The following is a 22,811-nucleotide window of genomic DNA, read 5'->3' as shown; positions in this document are numbered from 1 at the left end:
TCAGGAGCACCTGCACCTGAGCTGGCCACACCCTGAAGGGGACAGCAAGAGGATCCCTCCGCTAATATCCACCCTTGGAGAGGAGACCCCTCGACATCTGCTTATTCCTTTGTTTAACAGTTTGGCTCTGGGCACCCACCCCCTGCCCTGTACTTAGCAGGCACTGAAGGAAGCCCCAAGATGGGGCAGCTCTTTCTCCTCTGGAAAGAGCTGGAGGGCTCTTAGGCAAAACAAAGCACTCACATGTGAAAGGTGAATTACTATCCAAGCCCCTTCCACCACCAACCCCAGACCCCAGCGGAGGGGCAATACCCTGACCCCTGTCCCCATCTGCCCTGTGGGAGGATGGCAGAAATGGCCAAGACCTTTGGGGTCTAGCAGCCACATTTCGCTCTTCCCACCCCGGTGAGACCCTGGCAAGAGTTGAGGAGTCACTCACCCACAACAAACAGTTAAAAGAAAGAAAGCGGGTCTGGCGATATCAATGCACTTTGATAACAATAAACTCTGCTTTTAATTTATGCTAATGTGTAGGGCTGTGGTGACAGTAAGAACTAAATTACAGAGTGGCTTTCGAGCTGGTAATTATCCCTCCATTTTTCGCTGCTCTGGAAGATGGACACACAATTATGCTCTCTTGCTGTATATTAATACAGATTCTTGACATCTTCAGCAGACCTGGAGCTGTCATCGAGCTTTTTGTCTCCTTTAATTGAAAATTAATGGTTACTGGGTTGCCACGGAAACAGAGGCCACGGACGCCAATGGCGCTCACATCTCACCGCGGGACTGGCGGCGTCAGGAGTCCGGAATGACCTTGAAAGTTAAAAGAAAAAAAAAAACTTAAAAAAGAAGAGGAGAGGAGGGGAGAGGAGGACAGGAGGGTGGGAGAGTGTGTCAGAGCTGAGACAGAGGCAGAGAAAGGAGAGAAGGAAAGGAGAGAAAGAGGGAAAAAGGGAGAGAAGAGAGAGGAAAAGAAGAGATTAAAAATCAAAAAGAAGAGAGGAAATTCCAAGAGGTTGGGAGCATGGGTGCCGGAGAGGGGAAATGAAATTAGTAAGTTTTACCTTTAGCTTTTGTCTCTTACCGCTCTCTCTTTTGTAAAGACCCACGTGAAAACTGGGAGCTGGGTCTCAGCTTCAAAATATTCGTGAGTCTACAAATCTATATTAGTAGTAATAATGTCAGCGTCTGCCTAAAGCACCCCCCCAGGAAGAGTCAAAGGCTCCCGGTCCCAGGGGAGGCGGAGGCAGAGGTGAGGTGTGCCCTGTGGCCATTTCCTGGGGGCCAGGTGGTCTGTGCTGTCAGAAGTGGGGACCAGAGAGGGAGCTGCTGCACGGGGAGCCAAGAGCCGCCCCATTGCATTGCTCCAGCAGTAATGGGCAGGGGATAGGGCTCTGTGGGCTGCGCCTTCAGCTGGAAGACACGACAAAAGAACAGAGAGTCAGAGAGCGGTAGGAAGGGGAGGGCCCTGGCAGAGGAGGCAAGGCTTGGTTCTCCTGGGAAGGTAAGAGCTAAGGGGGCAGTTCAGTGAGCCTCCTGGCTGGCCAGAGGCTCTGGGCTCGGGAATGTTTTTTCCTAGGAGAAATTGACAGGCCCAGCATGGGGGCACTGAGGACCCCTGAGTGTTGTAGCGGGGAAGATGGGCTCCTTCCCTGTCAGCCCACCATCCCAGTTCCTCAGCCCAGAGCCCATGCTCCAGGGACACAATTCAGTTCAACAGTTGCTGGATATCTGTAGCGAACCAGGAGCCAAGCTCGGCTTTGGGGTCACAAAAACGCATCAGACGCAGACTCTGCCTAGAAACGTTCAAAATCAGGGCTGGGAGTAGACAGACATAAACAAACAACTGCAAATTTAGCTACCCCTTCAAAGATTTCTCTACAAAGATGTTCGTCACACTGTTGTTTATAATAGCAAAAATCTGGAGTATGGATAACCAACAATTGAGGACAGATAAAATGATATGCCTTATAATATACCCAAGATATGGAGCACTGTGCAGTCACTTTAAATTATGTTGAAGAATATTTAATGACCTGGGGGAAAGGTTCTCAATATTTTGTTTAATGAAAAAATCTGTTTACAAAATGGTGACACGTTCATGGTTCCGTGATCCTGTTTCTAAATTTTTTAAGACATGCGTACATTAAATGTATCAGGCTATAATAAAAAGTGACATATGTGTATGTAAATGTGTGTGTGACGTGGTTGAATGAGTATTTGTGAATATGTGTAGGGATGTACATGACTATATGAGTGTGTGTGAGTGTGTGCGTGCGTGAACTTTAAAAAAACTAGGAGATAAAGCCTCACCATGGTTATCTTTGGGTGGTGAGATTACAGCTGATCTTTTTTTGTGCTTTTCTGTATTTTCCAAATTTTTAAAGAGTAAACATATATATAACTTTTATTAACAGAAAAAGAGAAAAGGTATTTTTAAAATTAGCTTCTCTAGAACCAGCCCCCAGGAGATAAAATTCCCAGCAAAGTGCTCCCCACACACTTCTGCAGAGACTGGGCCCCCTCGCCAGGGCTTCCCAAGAAATCAGACTCAGCAGACCCTTTCCCCAATTGTCAGAACCCAGCCTAGGCTCTCCCCACCCCCAGCCCACTGGCCAGGGTATCCAGAGATGGGGTGAGGGGCTGAGGCCTCCCAGGAGGGCTACGGGATGGGCCGGGTGAGCAGGCCCTGCAGCATGAGACCCGGATGCCAGGATGCCCCCCGCCCTTGGTTCCTGGGCGGACCTTTAAGGTCCATCACCTTCAGCCTCGTATTTGGACTTGCATGTGGGCCACCAACTCTCAAGGGCCAAGTGTCTGTCATTCATTAGGACCCCCATACCAGGCTAGACCTCATCACTCTTTGCCAAAGTGAAGATAAACCGTGGGTATTTATTGAGTAATTATTCGTTGTTAAAACTCTAAGGCGGATATTATTTTGTCATTTCACAGACCTGGCAAGTGAGGCCCAGAGAGGGCCTCCAAGTCACACAGCTGGTCAGTAGCAGAACTGGAACCCAACCCCAGGGACCATCTCCCTCCAGGTCTTCGCATTCTGCAACTGCCGCTTCTCTCACCAGGTCTGGGAACTCAGGTACAACTGGAGTCTCTCTGAATTGCTAGGATTTCTGGAATAAGCCTCATTCTGGGAAGATCACCATGAAAAATAGCATCTTTTCATGATCTTTGCATCCTTGGCCCATGCTTGGCAGGGCTGGGACGGAGCAGTCATGTCACCGCTGATTACAGCAGGGACTTTGGAGAAAGACAGGCTGGGAGTGGGGCTCCCAGGAAATGTGTGCTTTCTGCCTCTCACATCCTTAAACCACTCAGCTGACCAGTGGGAGCCTGTTCCTCAGCCCCAGTTCACTCCTCCCGTCCTGCCGAGTCTCAGACTCCAAGTCAGATTCCCACACCTCTCCCTCCAGGAAGCTTTCAGGCGAGTAACTTCAAGCTGCCACTATTATTCCCTCGCTCTGCCCCATAATAAATAAATAAATAAAGCCGCCCTATGGCACACATCCTCTGTCTGCTGCGGCAGGCCCTACACCCAGCAGCTTGCATGTGTCCACTCCCTTCTTCTTCTTCACAACCTTATGAGGAGGTGCTGGGAGGCACAGAGAGGTTAGCCAGCTTGGCCAAGGTCACACAGCAAATCAGCAGCAGAGCCAAAATTCAAGCCCATGCAGTCCGAAACCAGAAGCCACATTCAGAACCACACGCCAGTGATAACGCAAGTGTTCGAGGTTTCACTAGAAGTTTGGTGCGCCGGATGACCTGGAAATCAGTAGCCCATTTGGCTGTGCTCCTGTGACATTTCAATGATGAAGCAGGCTGGGTGAAAGTATTGCCCTAGAACAGTGGATCTTACATTTGTGGACAGGTGGAAACAGTCCTTTCTGGAGGTGTATTGCATCTGCTTCGTTGGCCTGGGAGCCTCTCGGGGTGAGGTCAGTTCTGTCCCCACTAGTCCCCCGATCCACACTCAGGACATGGGGGGAGGTTGGGGGCGGGGGCGCTGGCTGCCCCCGCTGGCAGGCAGAGTGGCTGACACGTCCCAGGTCAGGGCCTTCCGTGCCTCTGTCCCAACGCTGGCTGAGCCCTGAGACCCAGAGGAGGCCTGGCTTCCTCTCCTCTCGCCTCCCTCCACCTGCCTGCCCTCCTCCACCTCTCCCTGTCCTTCCCCCCACCGCTCCGCCTCGACCCTGCGCCGCCCTCCCCACCTACTTTCCCAGAGCCAGAACAAACAAGAAGACAAGCCCGCAGCGGCGGCAGTGGTGGCAGTGAGGGGAGCAGGGAACTTGCCTTCATTTCCCCGGCTTCCCTGATCCCGACCTTAATCCCCGCTCAGCATCCTGTCAGCCCGGTTGTTCTCAAGCTGACATTGCTGCAGGCGCCTTCTCGGCAGCCTTTCCTCAGATCTGCCTCCTCCGGGGACTTCTAAAGAGGAGCCTGAGGTTTCTCTGTTACAGCCGGCTTCACTCGCTGCCCTCAAGCAAAGCCTGGGCTCCCAGGGGGCCGCAGGGAGAGGGAGTGGAGGGGGGCAGTGCCAGGCCTGACGTTTCAGAGAAAGAGGACGGAGTGGCTGGGCCCCAGAGGCCTCCACGGGGAGAGTCAGGCCTGGGGCAGGAGTCCAGCCAGTGCTGGCGTCTGCTCAAAGCAGGGAGGGATGTGCTCAGGTGTGTGGCCTGAGAGACAGAGGGGAAACTGAGGCCAGCACCCGTGGAATTTGGGCTGCTGCCAGTCCTGGCTGTGAAGGAAGCTGAGGGGTCTGTGAGTTTCTGAGCAAGCCTGCAGGGCGATCATAGCTCAGAGTGGGTTTAGAGAGGGGGGCAGCCGTGGCCAGCACTGAGTGTGTATGAAAGAAAACACACACATACGCATTCCTCAGCGGACTTCCTCAGCACCTGCTGGGGACCCGGGGAGGTGCAGGAAAGGCAGCCTGGTGAAGGGGACACAGTGAGCCCGGCATGAGATGGAGCCCGATCCCAAGCCCGGCTCTCCCATGGAGTGGCTGTGTGGCCTCACGCCAGTCACTGGGCTTTTCTGAGCCCATTTTTCTCATCTAGAAAGTTGGCGGGAAGGGAAAGAATCAAAGTTTCCCTGCAGGGTCAATGTGAAGTTTAGAGTGAATATGTACAGAGCACCTGGGGTTTAGAATGAATTTTACTATCCATGTCCCTGTCCACAGGGACACAAGAGTCTAGAGCTTCGTCTGGGTTTTCATGAATGAGACTCTGTGTGCAAGCGAGAGCAGGTGTGTGTGCAGGCGTGTGTCTGTGTGTGGGGGTCTGGGGAGGGCCCCCGCGAAGCTGCTGTGAGTCCCTGTGTTTGAAATCAGGCTCAGCCCACAGCCCGGACAAACGTCCAGGGCAGCAGATCTGGCCAGCCCTGCTGTCCCCACACACTCCCACCCTCTAGCTTGTGACACACCCACCGTGCCAAGGAGACAGGGATGCTGGAGGCTCCTGGGAACCCAGGAGGGGTGCTTCTTAACCCCCCTCACATGGTTCCTGTCTTCCGGGTCCCTTCAGTGCCGCAAGTGCTCCAGGGACTGACGTGGAAGGGAGTGCCCGGGACCCCAGGTGCTCGGCTTCCTGGGAGAGAGCTGAGGGGTGCAAGCTGGGTGGGCTTTGTGAGAGTCCACAGGGTCCCAAAGGCAGAGGGGCTGGGTGAGAGGCAGAGAGGTTGCCTCCCCACCTCGCCATTCCACAGAGTGGGAGGGAGGGAGACCTGCAGAGAGAGCTGAAAATCAGAATCCGGATCTGGTCTGTCCACCTCCTCAGTAGGATTCCTCCCCGGAGCAGTAAACAGAGCACTGGCTCTTCCCATTGCCAGGACTGACACAGCTGCCTGGCTTTAGGCAAGTTACTAAACCTCTCTGAACCTCGGTGTCCCCGTCAGTAAAATGGGACTAATATCGCCTGTCAGTGTTGTGGTGTGGTAAAAATAAAGCAATACACGGAAAGCACTGAAAACAGTGCCTGGCACAGAGTACGTGTTCCGAGATGTGCAAAACATCTGGCTGACACAAAAACTTTTGACTCAGGATGAGACAGGTATGTCTGTTGAGCATTACTTGTTAATAAGATAGAACGTCGATGGGTATTTTAGGTTCCAGAAATTGCCACGAATGTCAAAAAGTCAAAGCAGCCAGGTCAGAATGTCATGTTACAGCTGGGCTCAGTGGTGTGTATCTGCAGTCCCAGCTACTTGGGAGGCTGAGGCAGGAGGACGGCTTGAGCCCAGGAGTTTGAGGCTGCAGTGAGCTATGACTACGCCTGTGAATGGCCGCTGCACTCCAGCAAGATCCCCATCTCAAAAAAAACAAACAAAAAAACAAAACAAAAAATGTCATGTAACAGCTTGGCACATAATAGCTGCTGGTAAATTCTAATTTCCTTCCTTTCTTCCTTCCAACCAGCTAAAGTTTATCATTCTTATGACCAACTCATTCCCACTTTGGGGGAAGACAAATTCTCTCCTGACCTAACCAGGACGCTTCCATTTCATCTTTGCGTGTGTTGGGGCCTGGGGGCCTCTAGGGCCCACTTAGGGCACTGTTGTCTCCAAGTCTTTGGGAAGCCACCAGTCTCAGAATTCCCAGGAACTTGTTAACCATGCTGATTCCTGGACACCTCCCACCTGCAGAATCAACACCCCAGGAGAAGCAGCCTGGGGGTCAGCATCTAATAAGCCCCCTCATGAATCCGATTTTCAGATTCAGAGAATTTGAATTTGAAGGGGAATTTGAAAATCACATCCTTGGTGCTCTTTCTCTTTTGCACTGGGCCAATGCTGTGTGCTCCCACACTTGTCAGACAGTGTTTAAAGTCCTCGTTTTGGGAATGTGGCCCCTTCTCTCCCCAGCCAGGAGGTCCTTGTGGGATAGTCCCTGCAAGAACCCCTGAGGCCACTGGGCAGGATTTTGCCCTGAACCTTGGTCCCATCGTCCTGTATACGCTCCTCCCCGACACGGTGGGAGCTGGGGGCTTCCGGGTCCATCTTCCACCGTGGGCTCTGCATTCCTCAAGGGTCAGTACCTCTGGGTTCCCCTAGCAGGTGGCCTGGGATGCCACTGGGGCTGCATGCCAAAAGAAGGCATCGCCTCCCTGCCCTGGCATTCAGAGAGACAGGCTCGGGTGGGGGGCCGGTTGCCTTCAAACTTCCTTTCCTGCAAGAGCGTCCCTGCACTGGGGATTGGTGAGCAGGGCTGCTTTCTGCTGCTTCTCCCGTCCCCGGTTTATCACCCGACGGAGGCTCACCTTAGCGTTTGGGTAAGGATGGGGACAGGGACACTGCTCAGATCTTGGATGGCTCAGCTTCCCCCATATTCCAACCCCTACACCCTTACAACCACCTTAGCATGAGTGCAGCTGACCAGACCCTTACCCAGGGAGGTGCCCTTGGGAGGAGGGAGGCAGCGGTAATGTGAGGGCTCTTCTGGACTCAGAGGCCTGAGTCTGAAGTCTTGGGTCCTCACCAACCAGGTGGGCAGACCGTGGCAGGCCCCTCCCCAATTACCTCACCTGGGAAGCAGCGATTAAAAGCTGCGAGGCCTGAGAGACCACAGACATGAAAGTGCTAAGTGAACATGCGGTGTGAATCTTTTTATTCTTATTTTACAGAATTAATTCTTTTGCATCCTCCCCCATAACAGGTGCGGGCTACCTAGGAAGCCCCTTGTCCAACTGCCTCCTCTCGGGGAGTCCTAGCCTCAAGCTGTCTGGCTCTTAAAACAAGCCCATCTGTTTGGGAGGTTTCAGAGGCTGCTGGGAGGGGCCCCCAACCACCCTAGCTCCTTCCAAATCGGCGGAGTGGGAGAGCCCCACTCTGAGGCAGCCTTGAGCCCCGATGATGTCTGCCTTGGGGAGGCGGGGAGGGGAAGCACCCGGGGAGGAGGACTCTGGGAGCCAGATCCCGAAACTCCCATGGGCGTGAGACCAGAAACCCAAACCCCGGCCCCCACCCCCCTGCCCCAAGCCACTGTCCGGAAAAAATAAACTATTTCCTGCAACCAGCTCCGAAACAAAGTCTGTGAATGCGCAGTGACACATGTTACATAAATAGAAGCCACAGAGGGGAAAAGCCTGTTTTCTCTTTCATTATTTATCACTCTCTAACCATCTCCAGCTGGGTGAGTAAACAGGCGCATTGGCCCATAATGAGGAACAGACTGCTGCCGTGGGGGGGGGCGTGTGTGCGAGTGGGAGAGTGCATGTGTGTGTGTGTGTCTGTCTGCCCCTGAGAGGAAAGAGTGGGAGCCTGCACAGGAGGAAAGCTTGTGGGGGATGGCATTCCAGAGGGCAAGAGCTACCTGGTGCCGTGCTGGGGTGGGACAGAGCCAGTGTGCCGCCTCCTCGCCAGGAGGGTTGGTGGGGGGACTGGTGAGCTGGGTGGAGGAGTCAGAAGGGGAGAGACTGCTGTGGGTGGGAGAGGATGAAGGAGGCAGGGGCCAAGTGCAAGGCTGCAAATGTGCAGGGTCTCTGAGCATGCACTCCACAGGTGGCCTCTGGGAGTGGGGCTGGGGCAGGAGGGCGTGTGCAGGGCTGTATGTGAGACTAGGAGACTGAGGGAGTGTGTGTGTGGCGGTGAGGCCATATGTGAGTGTATGCACGGGTGTATGTGATCCTGGTAGGATATATGGGTATGCATAATTCTGTGACGATGGGAATGTGTGTGTGTGTGTGTGTCTGCACGTCACTATGGGAGCATGGTATGTGCATGTTTGATTTGATGGCCATAGGTGGTGGTATGAGTTGAACTGTGCCTTCCCTCCAAAAAGATATATTGAAGTCCTAACCCCAGCACCTCAAAATAATTTTATTTGGAAATAGGATCATTGCAGCTGTAACCTGAAGATAGAGAACGCTGTGTGGAGACAGAGGCAGACATCGGCGTGACGCATCTGTGAGCCAGAGAGCACCTGGGGCTACCAGAAGCTGGCAAGAGGCTAGGAAAGATCCTCCCCTGCAGGTCTCGGAAGGAACCTTGGTTTTGGACTTCTAGCTTCCAAAACTGTGATATTAATACAATCGATTTCTGTTCTTTTAAGCTAGCCGGTGTGTGACACTTTGTTACAGTGTCACCAGAAAACGAATACAGCCATATGAGCTTGAGCATGTGTAAATGAGTGGGGGGAGCCATGAGAAAGCTGGTATGCACGTATGTGTGTGTGATCCTGATAGCGAAGGTGGGTGTGACGTGGGAGTATGAAGCTGTGTGTGTGTCTGTATGTGAGCGTGTAAGTACCCGCACACACAAGCGCAGTATCCGTGTATCATCCTCCTGGAAAGGAACCCAGCATCCCTCCCTCACATCTGGCCGCCTCACTCTACCCCCAGAACCCCTCCCTGACCTTGGGCAGCCCTGCCCACAGCCTGGTCCAAAGGATACAGGATTGCTCCTCAGGGACTCCGATGAGGCCAGGCCTGAAGGATAGAGGCAGTTAGGTGAGGGGTCAAACTCCTTGTTTGTGGTCGTGGGCATTCTTGCCTGAAGACTGATTTCTTCCTCACATCCCCCCTGTCCTGCATGGGGAGTTGTAAGGGAGACAGGCCTACACCCAGAGATTCCTGAAGCAGCACTGGATTCCTAGGCTGTGTAGACCACTGGATGTCACAGGGCCAGCTGCAGACCTGGTCTCCCAGGCCATGTTCAGACCAGCCTGTCCCCCAACTGGAGCATCCCACAGTTGTTCAATTAGTCAACAAAGCACATGTTCTGAGGCCCATGTCTTAGAATCCTCAAAGGCATCCCAGAGAAAGGCCTTGCTATAAAACCTCAAATGAGCCACTACTCCCTGAGCCTCAGTTTCCCCTATAAAGAGTGCACAATCACTCTTGTCCTGCCTATTTCACAGAGACGCTGTCAGGATTAAGGGGCCCAAGGAGCCTGCCTCAAAAATGCCTCCCAGAGCTGACAGTGAATGGCCCATCACAAAGGCAGCATCACATACAAAGACCTGTGGCATCCATATCATCTCTAGCGTCACAGGGTGATTTGATGTCCTTTTCCAACTTCCCATGGCTTCTTCCCTTAGCTCTGAAATAGTATCATTTAATTCAGGGGTCCGCAAACTGTGGCTCACAGACCAAATCCTGCCTGTTTTTGTATGGTCTGTGAGCTAAGGATGGTTTTTATAGATGAACATTTGCCATTGACTTGATAATAGGGAGCCTTAGCTTTGAACCCCAATTAAGCAAGATACTATCCCTCCCTCCAAATTCCATTCTTCTCATTGGTAACCCGGTGTTACAAAAAAATTGTACTTAATTATTGTAATTTCATCAATGAAAATTTTGTAGAACATTGTTTACTCTCTTTTTATATAAATCCCTATGCAATATCCTCAATTTTTCCTCTTGGCTTGCAAAGCTCAAAATATTTACTATCTGTCCCTTTATAGAAAAATTTTGCTGGTCTTTGCCTCCACTACTCCACTCTGCCATTGTAGCACAAAAACAGCCATAGATACACATAAACAAATGGGCATGGCTGTGTCCAGTTCAACTTTGTTTACAGAAACAAGTGGTAGGCAGGATTTGGCCACAGTTGGCCAACTCCTGCAGTCGAACACTGTAAGCCTTTGGCCATTTTGATCGGCTTGGAGAGGAGCAGTAAGTCCTTAGGTCCACATAAGCCAGTGTTTGCCTGAATAATTCACTGGACTGAACTGGGCAGAATTCAGTCTGAAGCTGATGGGACTCCCTCCAAGGACTCTGAGAATAAAGCCCACCCAAGGAAAGGCAGAATTAAGCAAGGTGGAGAACCCAAGGCCATCACTTAAGCCCCCGGATCATGCATCATCTGCAGCGAGCCCTGCCACCTTGATTTTCAGGTGCAGGAGTCAGTCAACTTCCATGGTTATTTAAGCCCATTTGAAGTGGATTTTCTGATGCTTGCACTGATACAAGAGCACAAAAGAAGAGTGTCTAATTTAGCCTGGGGCATCCAGGGAAGACTTCCAAGAAGAGGTGCCATCTGAGCTTGGTCTTCGAGTTAGCAGTGAAAGCAGAGGGGAGAAAAGATGCTCCATGCAGAGGGCACGACATGAGAGGGAAGCCCAGCTGCAGGAAAGAGCACAACACATGCCACAAGTCCCAGGTGGCAGAGTTGGGAGTGGCCAGGATGGAACTGCAGGTTCAGGAAAGGACGCCTGTGCCTTGTGCACCAGGCCAAGGTGCTTGAATTTGGAATGAATCTTGAGCAGGGCATGACAAGTTCAGGTCGGCACCTTGGATAGAACTTTTTCACCACCATGGAGGAAGGCTCAGGGAGGGATCAAGCTGGAAGGGAGGAGGCCAGTTAGGAGGCGACTAGAATACTCCAGGTGGAAGATGATGAGGGTCCCCACCAATGGCTTGGGAGAGACGGACAGGAGAGGAGTCAAGACCCAGCCTCAGTCTGCCCTCAGCTGCCTGCTCCTGGCACCTCCTGCCGCCTAACCACCATGAGAGAGGTCTCGAGGGCTGGAGGGCCAGGGGTCAAGATGACTTTGAGAAATGCTTTGGAAGCCACATCCACAGGACTTGGGGACTGACCGGATGTAAAGAAGGGGTAGAGAGATTCAAGGGGTAACTCCAGTTTCTAGAGTGACAGGGTGGATCCCGGTGCCGCCAGTGGGGAAGCAAATGCAGAGGTAGGGCATGTTTTGGATAAAGATGATGACTTGGGCCTGGGACACGCTGAGTTGCAGATGCCATCACTGGAGGCCCACAGACACGGGCAAGGGATCCAGGTCCCAGGGGTCGTCCAGGAAGCCACCAACTCGCAAGTAGTAGTTGAAGCCATGAGAGTAGGTGGGCTTGTCCAAGAGGACAGGTAGATTGAGGGAGCAATGGGGCAAGACTGAAGCCTTGAGAAGACCAAGTGCTTAAGAGGGGAATGTGGGAGATGAGATGCACCCACAAAAGCACACGATAAGTTAAGGAAGAGAACGGGAGGGCAGAGTGTGGCAGGCACTGGCGCCCGGCCGGTGTCTCTTAGCATTTGTCTCTAAATGTAGAAGGCTGCTTACTGCCAACACCTGCTCTTTGCCTGAGGGCTTTTTCCTGGCCATGGAAACACCATTGGCTCCAGCCCAGGGCAAGCCGGAAGTGTGGAGAGCCAGTGCTCCTGGAAGCAGGCCTCCACCAGCGACCCAGGGGAGTTGTGGATGAGTGCCCCGGCTCCCTTGCCCTGGGCCCTGGCTAACGTGAGGTGCGTTTCACACATCCTGGAGTCCCCACGTCTGCGAGTCCCCCACAGGATTGCCCTCCTCTTGCTCAGTGGTAGCTTTCGAGATAACACCCCCTATACTGGCCCTTTGCCCTTCCTTCTCACGGCCCCACTCCCCTGCTGGTCTCTCTGGGACACCTTCCAAGTAACCCACTTGTGCTTGAATGTCTCAGAGTCTGCTTCTGGGAGAAGCTCAACTAAGACAAAGGGATCACCAACACCAAACAAGCAGAAAATTTCCAGATGTCTTCTCCAGGTAACTTTGGTCTTCGAGGGGATCAGGTCTTCCCTGTGCCAAGGTGCCCACGTTCACGCTCACAAAAGACGCAGGCCATTTTCTCCTCTGCTCCTAAGGGTCTCGGCAGGGGACTTTCCGCACGGCTAGGCTGAGCAAATTTCACCATCCCTTTCCTGTCTCTCACCTCCGTCCCTCCTGCTTTAGTTAGGGGCTGCTGTACACTGCAGAGGCTCAGAAACATTCCTCAGCCCCGAGCCTGCTCTCTCCCTGGCTCGGTCCTCTTCATTTTTAGCCCTTCAGACAGCTTTCACTTTTTTCCATTCATCCCATCTCCAGCCCTGCAGGTGTCCACTGTTTTCTTTCTGTCTGCGATCCGGGACTGGCTACGAGCCGGCCGGTGGCTCGCAGGGAGGCAGGGGGAGCTGGGTGGACTGGAAATCCCCCTACTTCCAGCCAGTGTACACCCGACACCCTCCTGCTCCTCACTTCCCACCTCTCAAGGCAAGAGGCCAAGGGCAATGGGCTTGAACCAGACTTCTTGAGGAGGAAAGGGCCCTCAAGAAGCCATACAGCAGAGCGTTGAAGTGATCACTCTGGTGTGTAGCAAGCCAGGGTATGAAAGTGTGCACTCCGCTTAAGTAACTATGGAAGCGTGTGTGAGTTGTAACCTCTCTGAGCTTTGGCCTTGTCCTTTGTGGAATGAGGATAATAATAGTACCAACCTGACTTAGGCTGGGTTCCCACAGAAGCAGCCCCGAGACAACTATTCCATTGCAAACGGTCGATTTAGGAGGTGAAGGAAATACCAGTAGAGAAGTAGGGAGGAAGACAAGAAACGGCAGGCAGGCTCTAAGGCACGTGTTATCAGGATAACTCGATCCTGTCGAGGACACCCTGGGGGTGCACATACAACTCATGCTGCAGAGTTATCCCACCAGGGGACTGAAGGAGTGGGGGCATTTATATACCAGTTTCCATCAGTTATGGGTGGAGGGCTCTCCCAGAAAGTGTTAATTCTCTGGCACCTCTGGTCTCCCACACACTGGCAGAGTGGGCTCTGATGTGGGGGGGATCTTCAGGGTGGAAAAACAAGCACTGGTGATTGAAAGCCTTAGAGATGTAAGTGGTCAGGTGAGGACACATGGACGGGGTACCAATGGCATGTGTTGCATGACCTCTGAGGGCTGTCCAGAGGTGAAATGAGGTCACGTGTGAAGCATGCTTAGCACAGTGCCTGCTGCACAGGTGGTTCTCGAGTCAAGACCCAACCTCAGTCTGCCCTCAGCTGCCTGCTCCTGGCACTTCCTGCTGCCTAACCACCACGAGAGAGGTCTCGAGGGCTGGAGGGCCAGGGGTCAAGAGCAGAGGGGACGGGAGGAAAGAGGACACTAGGGGATGTGGGGAAAGCCAGGAGAAAGAGTGGGTGCAGGAGAACCAGGAAGGAGGTGGGACCTGAGGTCCAGGCCCGGCACAGAATGACCTGGAGCAATGTGCAGAAGCCCCAGGAAAGGTGCGAGCTCCACTCCATGGGCCCAGACAGATGCCGCACACAATAAGGGGTGGATAAAGACTCTGGTCTTCCCTTATATCCACTCTACATTCATTGCCTCTGACATTTGGGGCACTGCTTGCTCTTAAAAAGAAAAAAAAAGCATTGTGGGGCTTAGAGATACATATAAAAAGTGACGGTGAACAGTAGATGCTTGATAGGTGGCAGTTTTCAGAGTCCACCTGGGCTTTGACTTTCCTCCTTCACCTCCCACCTCACCCTCCAGTGCCAGCAGCTGAGACCCCAAGCCCCAGGCCTTCGCGGTTCCACGGGGAAAGATTGCTTCCCTTGCTAATGCTGAAGGCATCCCTAGGGAACAAACAGAACAGGAGCCAGGAGGAGTGGTGAGCATGGGAGGAACAGCGCCCTGGGAGGAGGGGCCGGCTCTGCAGGAATGAGCGTGCTGCGCTGTCCCGTCTTCTATCCACGTTCCCCAGACCTCCAGCTCTTTCCTCACACTTGACGAAGACACAGTCATTGCGTATGCTCTACAACCTCCAGCTGATACCTGTAGGACACCAATTTACCCTTAGGTGTCAGGCTATTTTTGTTTTTTTTTTTAACTTTGCTCTAAAGTATCAAATCATCATCAAAACAAATTAAATCAACACGCATTTACTGCATACCTACTATGCAGAAGATACTAAGCTGTATGCCATGGGAAGTCTCGAAATGACTAAAATCATGGGCCCCTGACCTCAGGAGTTTATTATCTAGTTGGAGAAATGAGGCACAAAATGGCTAAACAGTTAACAAACAATGCAATGTGTTACAAGTCACTGGGTGATTATTAAGTGAGTTAGCCAACAACACATTGTAACATCGGCAACGCACACAGAGTGCTAAAGAGAAGAGGGAGAGAGGGAGGCGTGGGCTGGGGCAATGGAGAAAAACGAACAGTCGCTACAGTCAAAGCCTACACTGAGAAGAACGTTCCTCATCATCTCTCTGCCAGACCCTCATCTTTCTTCCCGTCCTGCAGGTGAATAAACTAAGGTTAAGCCCCTTGCTTCAGGATTTGGGACTAGAGAGTGATAGAATTGGGATTTAAATTCAAGAGTCTTCACAGAGGAGGAAGATAACTCTTAAAAGATGAGGAGGAACTAGAAGAAGAAAGAAGGGTTCTGTCCTCTGTGCCCACTCCTGGGCCTGTCACCACCCTCATGCACCTTCAGTCCCCACCCCCACGAATGAGTGGGTGCAGTGCGTGGGGGGAGGGGTAATGTGCTGGGTCTGCTCCCTTGGCCCATGCCTGTGCTGTCTTCCAGCACAGAAATTCCCTCCACGCAGGGATCTCATTTGACCCAAAGATGCTGTGTTCTAACTAATGGAAAATTGCTCACTGCTTGTCAAGTTATTATTCATTTCCTGATCTTTAATGACTGATTTTCCACCAATCAGCCCAAAGTCTCGAGCCCAACACCTATAGACAAGGCCTGAGTCTCTGAGTCCCTAAAAGTGACTGCAGGAGGGCCTGCAACATCTCCCAGGGACCCAGGCACCCAGCCAGAGTAGCACCTAGAAAGGCAGCCTAGCCCCCACCCAGTCCTCGGTGCCCTCCCTTCCATGCTCCTGGGACAGCTCCCACACTACCATGGTCCTTTAACTGATAAGCCTCCCCCCAGGTTATGAACCCCCTCTTAAAAAGGGGGGAGTCTAAAGAGTGCCTTGAAAGTTCCTGGCACAGCTCATTAAGATATCACCAACCCTTATGAAATATTTCTTTGTTTAAATCATGATTTATCTTGGGGAATAGGGACCTCTGTGGAAGAGGAAACGGCTGTCCCCCTCCTGTCCCTCCCTCACCTCCATTCAGCACAGACCCTGGGTCTTTCTGAGTCAGAAAGATTGGGAAGCAGGGTGGGGAGGAACCGGTGGGAGATGGGGAGGGCAGAAGATTCCACAGGGGGAAGGGAAAGCAAAGTGTGTGTGTGTGGTGGGAGGGGGGCTCGCAGAAGGAAGCCCACTGCAGCAAGGAGACCACAGTAGCCAAACATTGGCTGCAATCTAACTGTCCATCACCAGAAGGCTGGGTAACAAAATGAGGACACATGGATCTGGTGGAATGCTCTCCAGCAGCCTGGGAAAGAAATGACCTAGAGATACACGCAACAAACAAACACGTAGACATTCATCTCGGCAACACGCAGCTGAGTAAAAAATAAGTAAAAGCAAGCAGCAGCAGGATACTTTTCATTTACAATTTTAAGATAACCACCCAACACTAAAGGACTTAAGAGTATAAAACTTACCTGGGAAGACCAATTTCAGGAAACCGGTTACCTAAGGCAAGAGAAGGAGGGAAAAAGAGAGAGAGGGATGGATTTGAGAAGGACCTCAGCAATGATTTTTAAATTTTTTATTTTTAAGCATAAAGAAAGGTGCAGAAATCATAAGTGTACTTACGGTTCAATTAATGTTCACAAAGTAAACATACCCATGTACCCAACTTCCAAATTCAAAAGACAGAACATTCCCAGACCCCCAGAAACCACCCCCATGCCCCTCCCAGCCACTCCCTCATCTAGAGTAGCTTTTCCTCTGAGTTCTAACACCATCAATTAATTTGATCAGTTTTTGAATTTCAGATCAATGCAATCATACTCTGTGTTTTCTTTTGTGTCTAGCTTTTATGCTGAACATTGTTTGTGAGATTCCTCCAGGCTGTGTATGGCAATGGCTTATTCCTTCTCATTGCCAAGTATTAGCCCACAGATGAGAAGACCATGATTTACTTACCTATTCCACTGCTGACAGCCACCGTCAATAGTCAGCACATCCCAACAGATGGCATAGCATTCTAGTGTATGCCTTTTGGTGAACATATATATGCATGCATTTCTGTTGGTGTATACTTAGGAGTGGAGTTGCTATATTATACTGATAAAGATTTATTCTTTCATAACAAAAAAAAGTTTTTGGGAAAAAAAAATAAGATTCAAGCAACCAGATGAATGGAAACAGAAAATATCTGGGCCTAGGTGTGTTGGGACTGTGGGACTAAAGAGACTAATGTTTCTAGAGGCACATACCACCACCTCGGGTGTCAGGCCTGCTACTAGGAAGGAACAAGTTCACCCATTAGCCCACTTCACGCCCCAAACAGAGAGTCAGCTGACCCTGGGAAAGGGCATCGGCTTCAGCGCAGGAAGACCTGGGAGCAAGTCCCTGTCACACCGCCTCCTTGCTCTTGGCCTAGGCGAGTTAGCGGACCTTGCTGAGGCCCACCTGTAAAATGGGGAGAAGAGCCACCAGAGCTGGGGCGATAAAGCTGAACCGCACGTTACTCAAGGGCCCGGCACACAGCAGACATTTAATACTTGGTAACTCTTAGATTTGCAGCTTTGTGAGGTTAGTATTCCCCATTTTTAAGTGAGGAAACTGGGGCTCACAAAAGGGAAATAGGCATTTATGGAAAGCACTGAAGAGCAGGCCACCAGGCTAGGTGCTTTGCCCATGCTTTCTCATGCTACCCTTCCAACCACCCCAGGAGGCATTCTCCCAATTTTGTGGGTGAGGAGACTGAGGCTCAGACATCATGTAACTTGCCCAGGTCACACACTGGTGACAGAAGCTGAGGTTCAACCCGAGGCAGCCTGACTCCAGCCCCTGTGCTCTTAATCATGGTCTCCCTAGTAGGGCCAGGCCACAAGCCTCAGTTCCTGCCACCACCAAGCTCCTGTACCTGCCCTGAATCCTATGAAGGAACAAGGACAGAAAAGGAGCCTCCTCCCTGCTCCCAGTTACTCTCCCTTGGGAGGCAAGGGCTACTCTTTTTTTTTTTTTTTTTTTTTTCTCACTGTGTTGCCTGGGCTAGAGTGCCATGGCGTAATCCTAGCTCACAGCAACCTCAAACTCCTGGGCTCAAGCAATCCTTCTGCCTCAGCCTCCCGAGTAGCTGGGACTACAGGCATGTGCCACCATGCCCGGTTAATTTTTTCTATGTATTTTTTTTTAGTTGTTCAATTAATTTCTTTCTATTTTTAGTAGAGACGGGGTCTCGCTCTTGCTCAGGCTGGTTTTGAACTCCTGAGCTCAAACAATCCGCCCGCCTCGGCCTCCCAGAGAGCTAGGATTACAGGCCTGAGCCACCGCGCCAGGCCAAGGGCTACTCTTTAGAATCTTTTTACAAAGTTCTTGCATCAGGAAGAAGGACTTTGGACTGTCTTCTTTGACTTGGGGGCATCTGTTCTATCTCTTTCTTTGGGGAAGCTTTGTTTTCTTCACTAACATGCCCCTTGGGTGAGGACAAGACTGAGTCTTTTGACCCTCTTGGGTCCTCCACTGTGACTCACAGGGTGCTAGGAACAGAGCTGGCCCAGAGATGAGGGATAAACTTAAATGAGAGCAAAAGCACTTCCCAGGGCAATGCCTTTGGGCACGTGAGCCCACATGTGAGGCATGGAGGGCTGCTACAGGGAGACGATGGGGACAGGAACAGTGGGAACGAGAACCAACCAGAAAAGGGCTGGAGAGGCCCATTGGAGGTCACCTCATTCCAAGTCCCCTGCAGAAATCCCCTCTTTTGTGTCTGAAGTCCCTAGGTCGAATCCTACTCTCAGCCTTTACAGCTGAGAGGCTGGAATGGGAGGGCTGAAGGCATGGTCACAGGCCCGGCTGACCTGGCACAAGGACCTGCCACTCCATGACTTCCATCAGAGCTGAATCTCCATGCAAGATAAATCAGATCATAGCACCAAGGACTTTCTTCCTCCCAAAACATCCTCTTCCTCCTCAGGTAACCCACAAGCAGGCAGTGCCGCTCTAAAGACCTCCATGAGCTTCTTCCTTGTCCTCACTGATGTGGCTCTGGCTGGAATCTGGCTCCATCATTTACCTACTGGGTAAACGTAGGCAAGTGACTTGATCTTTTTGTGCCTCAGTTTCCTCCTCTGTAAAATGGAGATAATAGATCTACCTCATGGGGTTATTGTGAAGACTAAGCTACTCAATGTGCCTGGCATGTGGTTCGACTCAAATGTTAGCTGTTAGTTTAGCCTTATTGCTACTGCTATTGCTACACTGGAAAAGACACTGTGATAGCCAAATAAATGGTACTTAGAGCCCTTCCCCCACAATGTCACATCTAGATATCTGAAAGGCTCCAGCAGGACCTAAATACGCCTGTCGCACCTGCCCATCTGGGCAAATACATAAGATCCGGACCTGGGCAGGTGTCACCAACACTACAACTACTTTAGGCTATTGCACCCACAGAAAATGGACAGAATAAGTGATAGAGAACAATCCAAGAGGCAGCCTCCTCTCTGAGATCCCTTTTCTTTCAAGCCCCATTTGGAGGGCCTTCTCTTCCAAAAAGTCCTCTCTCCCCAGGCAACTAAGCCTCAATTCTTACAGCCACCCCTGCCCCCTCCACCAGCTCACAGTCCACAGGGGCGTCCTGTGTCTGCCCCTTGTCCACCTGCCTCAGGCGATTTGGGGCCAGGAGAGCCTTCAAGAGCCTTTGCCTTCCCGTCCTGATCCCACGGCAGGGTCCTCCCCTGGTCACGGGGACCTGGCATCACTTGGCTGGGTGGGGGCGCTCCTTGAGGGCCCCTGAGGCATCCCTCACTTCTCCCCACCCTCAATACAGACAGATGGGAGATATTTCCGGCATGGGGGGGTGGGAGGAAGGATTTACTGAGATTTCCACGAATCTCGGAGTGGGGTGTCTGCTACCAACACAGCCCTTCCCCTTGAATCGAGAGCCTTTCCTCACCCGGACTTCCCCCTCTCAACCCAAACACACCACCGCCACCAACATCACAATCCCTCCGGACCCCCGGCAAAAGCGGCATTCAAAGGCACTGAGTTTTGTTTACAATCTAATTTGCCCAGGTAGTCGTCTCGACTTTGCACTTCGCTTTGCCCTCGTGGCTCGGCCTTGGGCCCCTTCTTCACTGGCTCGCGGAGCACTTTCTGGGAAATTCCCCTTCCTCAGAGGGAGGCAGCGTGCGCCCGGGGGTGACTGTTCACAAAGCCCAGAGGAGGCTCCCCGCCCCCCGCCCCCGGTTCAGAAAGCCCACCCCCAGTCCCCACACGGCGGGGAGCAGGAGGGAGGCCGGGCAGGGCCGGGGCCGGACGCCGGCTCCGGTCTCTGGGCCCCTGGCCACTCCCTGCGCCGGGCGCAGCCCGCCGGGAACCAGTGAACCGTGTGGGAGCAGGACTTGGCCGTACCTCCAGACTCCAGGGTAAGGCGAGGACTTGCAAAGCGCGCCACAGGGTTAGCCCGAGGCCAGGCGGAATCCCTGAGGTCTCTCCACCTACCCCCTTTTTCAGATCCGTAGCCCCACGTCTTCTCCCCACGACCTCATTTCCCCTCCCCTAAAGTTTGCTCCACGTGGTCTTCTCTCGCTCTCGGCTGGCTGCCTCGCGGGGTGAAAGTTGCTGCACCTGCTTTAGGCGAATTATGGTAGCACTAGAAGTTGTTCTCCCCTCCCTCCGCTGCTCGCTCCCTCGCTCCCTCCTCCCTCGCTCTCCGCGCGCTCCCTCCTTCCCCTCCAGCCCTCCTCCTCCCCCGCCCGCGCGCCGCCCGCTCGCAGCCACTCGCATCCCAGGCTCAGTCGCAGCCCCTCGGAGTCCGCAGCCGGCCGCCCCTGCCGAGCGGACTGTACGGCCGGCGGCCGGGACGGAGCCCCCAGCCCGCAAGGAGGGCGCGGCGCAGGCGGCGGCGGCGCGACGGGGAGGAGCCCGGGCCGGAACCAGGGCTGGGCCGAGGGCGGGGACGCCGGGGTCCGGGAGCCCAGGAGCCGGAGCGAGCTAACTAGCGTCGCGGAAGGACCGGGAAGGAGAAGCGGGGCCCAAGCGAGCCGAGCTGCCCACAAAGTGCGATGCTCCGGCGGGGCTAAGGCGCGCGGCGGTCAGCGCGGCGCGCAAGGAGCACGCCCGGGAGCTGCGCGGCGCGGGGCGGCGCGGAGGGGCAGCGCCGGCGGGCGGCGGCGGTCCTGGGCTGCGACCGGAGCGAGCCCCATGCCCCGTGCGGGCTGACGGGCCGGAGCCCGCACGGAGCGGCCGGGCCGGACAGGTAGGTGGCGGGTCGGGCCCGGGAACGCGGGTGGGGGCTGGGCCGCCGACCAGACCAACTCCCTAGCTCGCGCACTCTCTCGCCCGCTCACTGGCTCACTTTGTGTTTGCAAACTGCCCGCCGGAGACGCGCGGGGAGGAGCCGGGCCCGGACCGGCGTACTTTGTTCCAGCCGGGGCCGGCCGCCGCGCACTGACCCAGCGCAGCGGCGACACCCCGCCCCCGGCCCGGGCCCCGCGGGCTGGAGCTGTCTTGGGAACAGGTGGGGACTACGGCGCGGCGGGGGCGGGGGCAGCGTGAGGCCGGCCCGGGGGGCGGCTGGAGAGGCCACTGAGGCCCGCCCTCCCCCAAGAATCTGGGCCCCGCCCCCTCCCGGCCTGGCCGCCGAGATTGGGGTGTAAGGGGGCACGACTCCCCTGCCCCGAGTCAGACAAAGAATACTTCCCGGCCCGGACTTTCCTGAGCTGGGAAGGGAAGTGGTGAAGTGGGCTCCCCCAGCCCCAGTCTGTGCGGGACTCCCCAAGACGCGCTGGTGGCAGATGGACGTGGGGGAAGCGGGAGGGGATGGGGACGGCGGTCCTACCCGCCGCGTCGAGTCAGGTGAAGAGGGGACTCGTCTTGCTGAGGTCGCACCTCGGAAGTGCCCGAGCCGGTCAACCCCTTCTTCCCATCCCTCAATCATCGCGGAGATTGAGCGGAAAACTTATTGGGCACTCGAGAGCGTCTGGAAACGGCCCCTGTGATTTTGTGCGCCGTCGGTGGAGGGTGGGGGAGCGATCTGACCGAAACCTCTACTCACGCCTTTCGGGGAGAGCCCTCGCTCCATCGTGTAGGAGGAGCAGAGAGGGCGGCAGCGGGGGCCCCGAGGCCACCGGGGAAGTATCCTGGAGGGACCAAGCAGGAGCCCCCAGCAGACTGAGGACTCTAGTGTCTCGCCTGGACAGTGTCCCCCAATACCTCTCTTTGACCGGCGGCGCTCAAGCCTCGCGCTCCCCATCAACGCTAAACTAACTTCCTTGGGTTGCTCCAGAGCAGAGCCTGTGGCGCTAGAATGCGAGGCACCCCGAGCGATCTGGGGTCCCGGCTGCCCGGTAAAGAGCCGTGCAGTTTCGCGGGACGCGGATTTTGAGGCAGAGGCCCGGCAGAGGCGGATCCCCTCTCTCCCCCAACTGGGGCGACCTCGCGAACACAGCGGCTCACCCGCTTCCCACCCACCCCGACTCTCTAGGTTGGGGGAAAAGGATACGGGAACGCAGAGCCCGGAGAGCGCCCCGCTCCTCCGTTTCCACCCTGGCCTCTCTCACCACCCTCCTCGTGGCCGGTTTCCTCGCTCAGCGGCTAGTTTTAAGGTATCCGGAGATCCCCGCGTGTCTGGCACTCGGGCGCCCGGTGTCCCTGCCGGTTGACCGTGGTGCCCAGAGCTGGGGATAGGAGTGGAGGACCTGGAGGAGCAAATCCGAGTCTGAAGCTGCCACATCGGCGGTTCCCAAGAAAGCCCAGGAGCATTTTGGCCAATGCGGGTTTTACCTGAATTTCAGCATCTTCACTCGCACTTTCAACGCACTCGCCTGGATTCGTCCTGGCTGAACTGTGTCAGGTCTGGGATTCAGGGTCACGGGAGCACAGCTTAAGGGGACAGTTGCTAGGCTTGGCCCGAGTGCCCCTTCTCCCACTCAGAAAGAAGGAGCAGCGGGATTATCTGTTTGGCCTGTAGCTGCAGGAAAGTCTACACACGTCCCACCGCCGAACCCAGAAGCGCGCTTTCCGTGGAGAACTGGG

General features: G+C 54.0%; 1 long non-coding RNA gene across 2 annotated transcripts; it reads right to left on the bottom strand.

The window, feature by feature from the left end:
* Window positions 1-485: 485 nt before the first annotated feature.
* LOC105807435 lies at window positions 486-21,700 on the bottom strand. 2 transcript variants are annotated; one of them, XR_001137330.1, is made up of 2 exons: window positions 21,616-21,700; window positions 486-816 (listed from the first exon to the last, which is right to left on the bottom strand). It is a non-coding gene; the product is annotated as an uncharacterized LOC105807435 (long non-coding RNA). The 2 variants fall into 2 exon arrangements; XR_001137331.1 differs by lacking the exon at window positions 21,616-21,700 and adding an exon at window positions 20,277-20,431.
* Window positions 21,701-22,811: the final 1,111 nt, after the last annotated feature.

Source organism: Propithecus coquereli, unplaced genomic scaffold, assembly GCF_000956105.1.
Source record: "Propithecus coquereli isolate 6110/MARCELLA unplaced genomic scaffold, Pcoq_1.0 Scaffold158, whole genome shotgun sequence".
NCBI lineage: Eukaryota > Metazoa > Chordata > Mammalia > Primates > Indriidae > Propithecus > Propithecus coquereli.
Note: the sequence above shows the minus strand (reverse complement) of the source record. Positions and strands in the feature narration are given on the sequence as shown.